The sequence below is a fragment of the Hylobates moloch genome, unplaced genomic scaffold (genome assembly GCF_009828535.3).
Source record: "Hylobates moloch isolate HMO894 unplaced genomic scaffold, HMol_V3 SCAFFOLD_20, whole genome shotgun sequence".
Taxonomy (NCBI): Eukaryota; Metazoa; Chordata; class Mammalia; order Primates; family Hylobatidae; genus Hylobates; species Hylobates moloch.
In genome coordinates this window covers 16,778,110-16,790,035 of record NW_026652295.1, presented here as the reverse complement: position 1 = coordinate 16,790,035, position 11,926 = coordinate 16,778,110, and the positions used below count along the sequence as shown (strand labels likewise).

The 11,926-nt window shown below is 42.3% G+C and overlaps 1 protein-coding gene across 1 annotated transcript in view; it reads right to left on the bottom strand.

Annotated features, from left to right (window-relative positions):
* CAP2 (cyclase associated actin cytoskeleton regulatory protein 2) overlaps positions 1 to 11,926 on the bottom strand; it is a 160,333-nt gene that overhangs the window by 59,101 nt on the left and 89,306 nt on the right. The gene's annotated exons all lie outside the window — the stretch shown is intronic.

The following is an 11,926-nucleotide window of genomic DNA, read 5'->3' as shown; positions in this document are numbered from 1 at the left end:
AAAAAAAAAAAAAAAATCTCTCCCTCTATATAGAGAGATATATATATATTTGGACACACACATATATATTTGGACACATTCTAATAATTGAAGCAATTATTTTCACCATTTAAAGTCAGCAGCAATTTTTTACAAATCAGAAATGTTCAATTGAGTTAACTTTTGCTTTGGTGCAATTGTAGGTATTTCCCTTGGCTAGTTCCCTTCTTGTTGAGTCCCATTAAATAAAAATTTTTTACTGTCCAGGAACATTTTGGAGATTTCAGAATACATCCATGGAGATATTTTCAAAAACACTTGTACAATTTAAACAATTTAAAATGTTTGCAAAACCTGGTGAGCACCACTCATGTACACGATTTTACAGCAGTTGCCATTATATTGAATAATAACAGATTCCTTGGGAAATATTTTTACATCTTTATAAGACTTGGTGGTTCATATATATTCCTTATTTTAGGGTTGCTAAACTTTATGTTCCTTATATACCATATTTGCATTTATTTATTTATTTATTTATGACAGGGTGTCACTCTGTCACCCAGGCTGAGTGCAGTGGTGCAATCTTGGCTCACTGCAGCCTCAATCTCCCAGGCTCAAGAGATCCTCCAGCCTCACCCTCCCAGGTAGCTGGAACCACAGGCATGTGCCACCAGCCCTGGCTAAGTTTCTGATTTTTTTGAGGAGACCGGGTCTCCCTGTGTTGTGTCCAGGCTGGTCTTGAACTCCTGGGCTTAAGCAATCCTCCCACCCCAGGCTCTCAAAGTGCTGGGATTACAGGCATGAGCCACCGTGCCCAAGCTATATTTGCTTATATTCTTTAAAAATCATTCTTCAAGAATATAAAACCTGGTGACTTGGTCTTCCAGAGGATGCATTGCTTTGGATAGTTACATTGTCCTGGTATCTCAGAGAGAAGCTTTTTAACATGCATAAACTCCTACTTTAATTTTTTTTTTTTTTTTTGAGATGGAGTCTTGCTCTGTCACCCAGGCTGGAGTGCAATGGCGTGATCTCGGCTCACTGCAACCTCCACCTCCCAGGTTCAAGCGATTCTCCTGCCTCAGCCTCCTAGGTTGCTGGGATTACAGGCGCGTGCCACCATGCCCGGCTAATTTTTGTATTTTTAGTAGAGACGGGGTTTCTCCATGTTGGCCAGGCTGGTTTCAAACTCCTGACCTCAAATGATCTGCCCGTTTCAGCCTCTCAAAGTGCTGGGACTACAGGTATGAGCCACCGGGCCTGGCCCCTACTTTAATTTTTAATGCTAATCTTTCAACAATCTCATTGGCACATTTTTTTTTTTTCAGTAATAGTTTTTGTTTTTAAAGCAAGCTGGCCGGGCGCGGTGGCTCACGCCTGTAATCACAGCACTTTGGGAGGCTGAGGCAGGTGGATCACGAGGTCAGGAGATCGAGACCATTCTGGCTAACACGGTGAAACCCCACCTCTATTAAAGATACAAGAAAATTAGCCGGGCGTGGTGGCAGGCACCTGTCGTTCCAGCTACTCAGAAGGCTGAAGCAGGAGAATGGCGTGAACCCAGGAGGTGGAGCTTGCAGTGAGCCAAGATAGTGCCACTGCACTCCAGCCTGGGTGACAGAGCAAGACTCCATCTCAAAATAAATAAATAAATAAAATAAATAAAATAAAATAAAATAAACTATTTTAGACACACAGAAAAACATAATAATAATGACAGGCTCCCATTTATAATTTAATTCAATTTCTCATGGGGGCCCAGGAAAATCATTATGATGCCCCTTTACTGACATCTTCAGGAGAACTAGAAAGGAAGAGATCTGGAGCCTGGGACATAGAACTATTTAGATAAGACCTCTGGGGCAGCACTGAAGTTTGACATGAGATTGTTCTACTGCTCTATAAAGGTAGAATAATACACTTGCAGTTGCAAATTGGGCATTTTTAATATAATATCTTTTCTGCAAAAGTGTTCAGCAAATCATAGGCTAAAAAGCCTTCTCTGAAGTCATTTTTGTACCCTTCAGATAGATAATAATGTATATTGTCATTATCAATATGTTTTAACTTGTCAGAATCATTCAAAGTCTCTAGGATTTTGGGGCCACTGACACAATGAACAGTAGACTTTTTTTTGTCACTTCCCACTTACTATTCTTTGTCTTTGCCATTTTTCACAGATGTGATTCTCATCTCTCATCATTTCTAGATTTTGTGCTGCAGAATTTGAGGGAGTGCTCACTCTAAAACCTACAAGTTATACATCAGAACAAGAACACAGTTCTGTTGACATGATGTGTGGGCCACAATTTTCTCTATGCTGTCAATGTTTGACACTTCTCCGAAGGATAGTTTATGTGAGAGGAAAACTCAAGTTGAATGGAAATGTAAACATTTAACACAACAACCCATGATGTTACAATAGCCTCACAATAGCTCATGTCCTGAATCTTAATGCAACACTAGAGCTTGGGAGACCATAAAAACAGAACAAAATAAACAAACAAGAAAATGCTTCACATTAACTGTTCCCTCAGGTTGAGATTTATAGTTTTCATTATAGTTGTTCTGATAGATACTTGACTGGTAGTGCAAAAAGCTAACAGTCCAGTCAGAGAAAACATATCTTTTCCATTCATGCATCAGTGTGCAGCTATCTAATGAATATGGGAGACAGAGGAGGCTCTAGTGTATTTCCCTTGTATAAGGGGACTTGACAACATGAACTCCAGAAAATGCTGGATTCATGGCAGGGGCATGGGTTTAGCTGAATTATTTGAGATCCAGGAAGGAAGTAGTGGATCAATACTAGGCAATGACAAATAACGACATACAAAATTGCTGCAGAGAGAAACCAGACGTTTTGGAGAGAAAATTAAGTTGAAAACCAAAGCTTAACCTAGTTGTCTACAATAAGTATAACAGAACAGATCAGGTGGCTAAGAAGTATCTCATTTTGTATTTTGTTCTTATTTCAGCTTACTGGTTCAGCTGAGAAGATACCAACTCTTACCCTAACGGGGAGGTATCATCTGGCTTCTGACAGCGATGAATTTTATAATCACCTATAATTTCACTTTGTGAGATTCTGCACATAAAAGCTGAGGAGCAGAAGGTCTCACCTATGCTTTACTTAAACCCAGAGGGACTTCACTAGAAATCCCTAGGGACAAAAATTGGAGAAAACTGCTGAAACCATTCGAATTCATCAGCTTTATAAAATCTATGACAATGTATATTGATCAGAAATTAGTTCTTTGAAATAGCAAGAAAAAAATTCTTCTGAACTGCAATTCATTTTTCATTCTGTCAACATTTGATGTGCATTGACTATATGCCAAATACCATGCTGATTGGTTTTCATCTGTTATCTCTACTTTCTAATGATAAATCTCAGTTTAAACTACCAAATCCACCATTTGAAAGTTCCCAGCCCGGTCAACTGAATTTGCTGGGTCACTGTCTCTCCCCTCTTAAGTGGCCCATGGTAGAGGGATGGCCAGATCTCTTCTCTGAGATTCATTTATGTAGAACGTGGCTGAGAGGATGTAAATCTACAGTTTCCACCTCAAACTCAGCAGATGCAAAGAATTTCAACAACTCCCCTGTGAGTGTTAAGATATTCCACAGGGTAGATGAGCCATTGTACCGAGCCACTGATGCTTAGCTCCAATGATCCTTAATCGGAAACTGCTTTCTCTTTTAAGGGTAACATCATCTCTCTAAGATTCCATTGTTTGTTATTCTCAGGAGCAAAGAGTTGGGCGTGGCGGCTCACACCTGTATTCTCAGCATTTTGGGAGGCTGAGGTGGGCAGATGGCTTGAACCTAGGAGTTTGAGACCAGCCTGGGCAATAGAGTGAGATCGCATCTTTACAAAAAAAAAAAAAAAAAGAAAAAAGAAAAGAAAAAACAGAGCAATGCATCCCATAGAGCACTAGCTCATTTGGCGAGTAGCTCAACATGAGCCGTGCTTCCTGGTCAACAGGGTTGGGAGGATTCTGCATATGGCGCCCCCTCTTTTGGTGGCCCACAATTCACTTCAGAATACTGAACAAGATACTAAAGAAACCAGTTTAACTTTACTTAACCTGAGGTTTTTCAAGCTTTTTGATCCATGGAGCTTTTAATTCCACCCACAGTTTTCTAAGGAACTGGTATTCTGTGAACAGACCCAGGGAGGCCTGTGGGGTAGCTTCAGGGTTTCATGGAGGCCTGCTGGGCTGCTCACCGTGTATTCATTTGCCCTTTCCTCTCTGGTTGTCTCACTCATAACCATGGAGATGCTTTCAAGGGCATTTAACAGAGGTAAAGCAGCCTGTTTTCCCTCACTTACCACACACACGCACACACACATACACACACACACACACACACACACACGCCACATGCATGCACAGCAGTTGCTTTCAGGAGCTATAAACATCTCTGGATGGGCTGCTGGCATAGCCATCCCCCCACTGCACTGGGATTCTGTCCTCTGTTGCTGTCTTTTCTGCAGGTCATTTGTTGGCCAGCCCTGTCCCCACTTCTAACAACTCCCACCATTGACAGTTACAGTCTCTTTCCTGTCCTTTCTCTGTATTTTCTTGCTTTCTCTTTCACGCACCTAAACTTGTGTGAAAAAGCAGGCTTTTTAAGGAAAAAAGCCACTAAATTGCAGTCCTTTTCTTTTGCAGCACACACTCGTGGCCAATGACCTTTCATCTTCGAGTCTTGAGCTGAGATGCTTCTTTGTTGTCCAAAGGGGATTTTTGGCCACTTCCAAGTCCGGAGGAGTCCCACAGCTCCGTATGCCATAAATCCCATGGACTCCAAGTCTTATCAGTGCTTGTAGACCGCTGAGCCTGGATTTTGACATTGACCCCAAAGGAAAAGTGCAGCTAACAGTGTGTATAAATCCAGCATGAAACGTGATATACAGCCAGAACTACTTTCTATGAGGCATGTGCTGGAAGGACCATTCTTTGATTTTTGACTCAGTTCTTAGATGTAAAGCTTATAAATCAGGACTGTGTAATAAAATGAAGACAATTTTGCTCACTATTATCGGTAAAGAGAGTTATTTTGTTACCTGCTGGTTCATTTGTTTCTCCATTTATTCAATAAATATATACTGGTGACTTTTACGTGCCAGAGCTGGTCCAGGTGCTGGGGTAGAGCAGTAAACAATACAGACAGCACTCTGATGTCCCTGCCCTCTTTTGTTTAAGTGGCAAGGGGCATGTATTAGTCAGGGTTCTCCAGGGAAACACAATGAATAGGATGTGTTTACTTATTTATTTATGACAAGGATTTGGCCCATGTGATTATGGAGGCTGACAAGTCCCAAGATCTGCAGTCAGCTGGCTGGAGACCCAGGAGAGCCAATGGCGTAACTTCCAGTCCAAGTCTGAAGGCTGGCAGGCTGGAGATCCAGGAAGAGCCAATGATCTTTCAATTCGAGTCCAAAGGCAGGGAAAAAACAAAACAAAACACCCAATTTCCCAGCTCAAAGGTAAGAATTCTCTCTTACTTAAGGGAGGGTCAGATTTTGTTCTATTCAGGCCTTCAACTGATTGGATGAGGCACTCCAACTGATTGGGAAGTGCAATCTACTTTACTCAGTCTACCAATTTAAATGTTAATCTCATCCAAAAACACCCAGAATAATACTCAACCAAATATCTGGACACCCCAGGGCCCAGTCAAGTCGACAGATAAAATTAACCATCACAGGGGGAGAGAGACCCAGAGAAATAATTATAATAAATAACTAAATTATATAGCATGTTAACTGTTAAAAACCATGGAGGGAAAAAGGTAGAACCTAGTGAGGAGGATCAGAAATATATATGGGGAGGTGGGTTCCCATTTAAAATACGATGGCCAGAGCAGGTCTCATTGAGAAGGTGACATTTGAATAAATATCTGGAAGTGGCATTAGCCATGTAGACATCTGGAGGAAGGGCTCCCCAGAGAGAGGAAATGGCCACTACAAAGATCACGAGGTAGGAATGTGCCTCCAGTGTTTAAGGAGCAAGCAGACCTGTGTAGCTGGAATGGAGCGACTGACGGAGAAAGGGCCAGGCTTTGAAGTCAGAGAGAAAATGACAGGGTGTTGGGGCACCAACCATGGGAGCTGCTGAAAGGATTTTGGCTTTTATCCTGAATGAAGCAGAGATCACCATGGAGTTTTGAGCAGAGGAATAACATGATGTGGTTTTCTTTTCTAAGGATCGCTCTGGCTGCTGTATTGAGAATAGATTATTGGAGGGTAAACGCAGAACTAGGGACACCGTATCTGAGACTACGGCAATAATTCCGACAAGAGATGAAGGCAGCTCAGGCCAGAGTGAACGTAGTGGAGATTGTGAAAAGTAGATTTTAGACCGGATGTGGGGTATCAAAGCAAATGAGGAGTCAGGAATGACTCCTTAGTCTCTGACCTGAACAACTAGAAGGATGGAGTCGCCATCAACTGAGATGGGGGAAATGGCAGAAGAAGCAGGCTTTAGCGCAAAGACCAGGAATTCCGATGTAGACATACTGTTTCGGCTGCCCTCAACCAGGCGTTCCCAGGGGCCACAACTGATGAGTAATATCTGCAGGGCAGCTGCGACAGGCATGCTTTTTTTTTTTGGCCCCCCACACCCCCCCCAGCTCAGTTCGTTTCTGGCCTCCACTCCTCAGTGTGTCTTTGCTTGGGAGCCTCTTCTCACATTTTCAATCCAGTATACATGATTCATAAATGTGCTATATGTTCCTGTATTCAGTACAATTCCGTTCCAATTCAGAACAACACAATGTGTACATGCTCTATTCCTCACCTACAAGAATGGCGCTTCTGGCCCTCAATCAGCCAGGGGTGAACTCTGTATTGTTTCTCTCCTGGGGTTGACTTGTGCTGAGTCATTCACTCTGGCCAGCAGCAAAAGTCTGTGAGACAGCCAGCCTCCATTACGGGTACAGTCTGTGGTTGGCGGTAAAATTATTTTTGTTTAATTTCCCAGGTCAATTACTCATTGTATCCTAAAATGTGTTGGCCTGTAGAGAGAAACAACCTTTAGCCTTGGTTTCATTCTACCATATTTTAACAAATTGAGGTGAGAGAGAGGTGCACTACTTAAAATGGCTTATTTGGGTTATATGAGTGGATGCTGGCGGTCTAGCTTGCATTTTTATACTAAACACAGTGTCGTGTAACAGGAATGAATGAACAAGGGAATGAATACACAAACTAACACTGAAGTGACAAATAAAAATTAAGCTTCTGAAAAGTCTAATGTGATCTGGGTAAATCAGAAATAAAATGTACCTCTCTAAAGATGGTAATAGTTTATCTTGTTTTGATACAGATTTTTCATTCATATGTGAATAAAATGATCAGATACTGTCTTTTATGTCCTCCTCTGTTTTCCTTCATAAACATTTTTTTCTGCCTGATGTGCACTAACTCTGACCTCATGTTTTCTTGTCCTTTTTATCTGTTATAATATTTATTGAGCACCTGCTAGGTTCCAGGCATAGTCCTAGGGACTTGAGATACATAAGTGGGGAAAACAGGTCTTTCCTTTGGGGTTTACAAGCAGTAAACAGACAGTAAACAACAGACATATTAAAGATATCGTACTATGAAAAAAAGGAGTGAAGCAGTGCAAAGGGGTCAGAGGAGCAGGGGAGATTTTATTAATGTAAAAGGCTTATGTGAAAATATTTAGCTGACTACAATGTTTGACTGAACATTTGGTTGATGCTGTTTGATCCAGCCAGCCTGTCACATGCTAGCAGCTGATCAGAACGGAGTATGGAACATCAGTGAGGAGAAATCAGGAAGTGGACAGGGATAAAAGCTGCTTTTCCCTCCAACTGGATGACCTGAATTCAGCCACGCATAGGCTAAAGTTCACATTCAATTCCAGCCACTTTGGACGCCGGCACACAGTCCAGGATATAATATGCCTGGTGCTGATTGGCAGCACAGAATAATGCCTGCCAGCTGCAGTTCCATGTTCCTGCTGGACCCTCTGGTGCCTCACCAATCTTGTTTTTCTCTTTCAGTTAACTTCCCTCAGTTCTGCTCCTTCTGACTTCCAGCCCATAAGCTTACTTGTGTCTTGATTTTTTTTTGTGTGACCCCAAAATACAAAGTTAAAATCAAAATACACGCACCCCACCACTGGCAAACATCACAAGAAGTTGGGAAATTTATAGAGAGAAAAAATAGACAACCATTTGCCATGGTTGGTTATAGAAGATTTCTCTGAGTTTCTAAGACGTACCTTTCCAGCATCACACATGGGTACTGCAAAGCACAAAACACAGTTCCTGCAAAGACCAGTAAGGTCAAACCCTTTCCTTCCTCCTGGCACATTAAGTACTCCTTCCAGAATAAACACAGGGACAAGGCTGGGGCCAAGAGCAGCTGAGCTGGATAGACAATGGGATTTACTTGGTCCTCATCAGCAGGTCATGCTAGGAAGCCCGCAGAAATCTGTGAGAGTCCTGTGGGATGACTATCATCTTAAGATCAGTTTGTGGGGAGGTAAGAAATGAAAATTTACTGATTGCTTACTATAAATCAGGCACTGTACTTTGTATTCTATATATTATGTAAACATCATAAAACTTTGGTGGAAACATTAGCATTATTATCCCTGTTTTATGAGTGAGTGAACAAGATCAAGAAATACTTAGTAACTTGCCCAAGATCATCTGGCTAGAACTGAGATTTGGACCAGATATGTCTGGCTCCCACAGCTAATACTCTTAGGCAAAACAAAAAAAGCATTGGCTTCGGAACAGGAAACATCTGGGTTTAAACCGTATCGTTCACACTAGTCCGAGCCCCAGTATTCTTCCTATGTCATCAGTAAGGTTCTGATGACGATTACCTAAGAAATATGTGCTTCATGTCTGACACATAATAGAGGCCTAAAAATGACAGCTGCTATTATTGTAATTATTCAAGCAATTTTACTGACCTCAAATACTGAAGAAAAAGCATATCATGGATAGCTGGACAAAATGGAATAATTATTGCTGAGTTAAACACTGTAGCTGATGAAAGAACTGAGAACACGGTGCCCATGATACGCGGTAAGAAGGACCTGCTTACAATGCAGGCCCTTTTGAACAGGGTGGAAACTTAGGTCATCTCTTTTTGAGAATCTCAGGCAATTTACTTACGTGACTCTGGGACATACCGGAAAAGGTGGAGAACAGATGGAGCACCCTGACAATCTCTGGGGCACTGGGGGACAGTCCTTGGGAAAAGCTGTTTAAGTTCAATGCAAGGGTGCTAGAAGAACCCCCGGATCAGAAACTCGCATTTCTGGGGCATGATGTTAATGACACTGAGCTTCTACCAGCTCAAGGCAGAAGAAGAATGAAAGAGAAACAGATTTCTTTTAGTAGCACACGTCCTCTGGTTTACCCAGTGGTGCTATGGGCACAGCCTGAAGAGTTTACTTGCGTGGGAAACAGACATGTCAGCAGGAGGGCTGAGCTTATAGCTGACATTCAGCCAAAGGGCACAAGGGCAGCTTCACCAGCTGTTAAGGCGCCGTGATCCTTTGTAGTGGTTGGCAAACAGCCACTTTCCAAGCCCTTTGGGTACCCCCTGCTGCCCTGGCTGCCCCAGTCTCTCTTCCAGGACTCCTCAAAGTCCCCACACTCTAGCAATCCTGGCCTAGTAGGAGGCCTCCAGGATCCTTCTCCAAGGCTCTCATTCTGTTTGTTCTGATTGGACCCATGCAGAATCTTAGGACTACAACCGAAAACTCATGGGCAGGAGCTCTGCCCGCAAAGGAGTGCTGTTGACATGGCAGGAACCCCTAGCTTTGTGACTTATACCCCACCCAACCCAATACTCCATTTTAAAATTGCAAGTGTTTTATAATCCTCTCTTTTCTAGCCTGAAAGAGATTCACAGATAATATAAACTACATGTACACATCACTTTAAGAAATCCATATGGTGTCTAATTGTAAAATAAAGGAGAAATAAAAGGAAAGTAATTTCAAGACATAAATGCTTGGCCACAACAGCACCAGGAAGATATGATGTAGTCTCAAAGTTGCAACTGCACGTAGAATCCTGCAGAAAGAGACAGCCACAGATGTGGACTCATACAGGTGAGCGTTTTAGCAACTCAAATACAAGAAATCTTTTGGAGATATCTGGAGATGCCATTCTCTGACATGGAAAATAACATATGGTAAAGTTCAGAACAAAACAAAGTGTCATCTTCTCTCAATTTGCACTGCAGCTGCATTCCAGGGTAATTTAGGATATATATTAAAATTACTATGCATATTAATATAGAATATGGAATGAAATTAGGTTCTAAGCTCAGATGATTAAAAATGCTTTTCACCTACATGCATACATGGTGGGTGACAGTCAAGTAAGAGGAGGGATAATGCATTGTGTTGTGTGTTGCTGAGCTTGTGGCATCTGCCCACCAAATGCCAAAAGAAACCTCCTGTATTTGACAACCTCACGCATTTCCAAAATGCCCTTTTGGAGGACGTTAGCACCCCCGTGGAGAACTCAAGATCTGGCTAAATGGCACAACTATCATGATGGACCGGCTAGATTACAAACTCCAGGAGGGCAGATCTGTTTTGCTCACTGCAGTTTTCCCAGCTCCAGACCAGGATCTGACAAATAGAATCTCAACTAGTGTTTGTTAAATGAGAGAATTAATGCAAAACCCTGGCTAGTAAGGGGCAAGGCAACACATTTCAAGAAGCTAATCCCAACAGGCAAGCAGAGAGACGCATGGAAGAGTGTAGCAGCAACTGAACTCTCCCCGTGATGGTAGCTGACACTGGGTAATGCCAACTGTGGGACATTCGGTCATTCAACACCCTTTGGGGAACCATGTGGGACTCTGAGGACTTAACAATGTTGCTTGTTGGAAACTGTACTGAATGTTAGTTACTGTGCTGTGATTTTCTTTTGTTTTTTTCTTTTGGTTTGTTTGTTTTTTGAGACAGAGTCTTGCTCTGTTGCCCAGGCTGGAGTGCAGTAGCATGATCTCAGCTCACTGCAGCCTCCACCTACCAGGCTCAAGCAATTCTCCTGCCTCAGCCTCCCGAGTAGCTGGGATTATAGGTGCATGCCACCACACCCGGCTTATTTTTGTATTTTTAGTAGAGATGGGGTTTCACCATTTTGACCAGGCTGGTCTTGAACTCCTGACCTCATGATGTGCCCCCCCCTTAGCCTGCCAAAGTGTCGGAATTACAGGCGTAAGCCACTGCACCCAGCCTGATTTTCTTTAAAGGCAGTTTCTCTGTGGCTCATGGTGGCCATCAATTTTATTAATTTTGGAAGGCAAGTTAGTTTGTAGATTTTCTGGTGGAGGTATTTTCCTGTGTTGGCAGGAGTGAGCCAAAGGCAAAACAGGTAATGGTAGGACGTCCTGCCAGCACAGACCCCTCAGCACAGTGGATTTTCCACACAGCATGGGCATCAGAGTCAGTCTTGGATTTTAGTCTTGACTCTGCCCCTTATTAACTGAGAGAATATCCACCTCATGGAACAGATATGAAGCAGCAGGTGCACCATGTTCATGTTCATGAATCCCTTAGATGTCCAGAGGGTATAATTCAAGACCAAGTGTGCTAACTTGGCGTGCAAACGTTGATGACAACAGAACTAACACAAACTGCAGCTCTATAAGGAGATGCTCTGATGTGATTGAAACTATGGCTTCCACAAAGATAGATGCTAATTCTCTTAGTGACTTTGTAATTCAGTATTATTATCCTCATTTTTCAGCAGAGGAAAGTGAGGTTTAGGCCGATTTAACATTTGTCTCTGAGCTGAATGTGGGCTTGTGATATGAGTGGGCTTTTTTTTTAAAAAACGAGATGTGAAATTCACTGAAGAATTACAATAAATGACTAAATTTATCACAATTACCATTTTCCTGGCCCTGAGCTATTCAAAGATG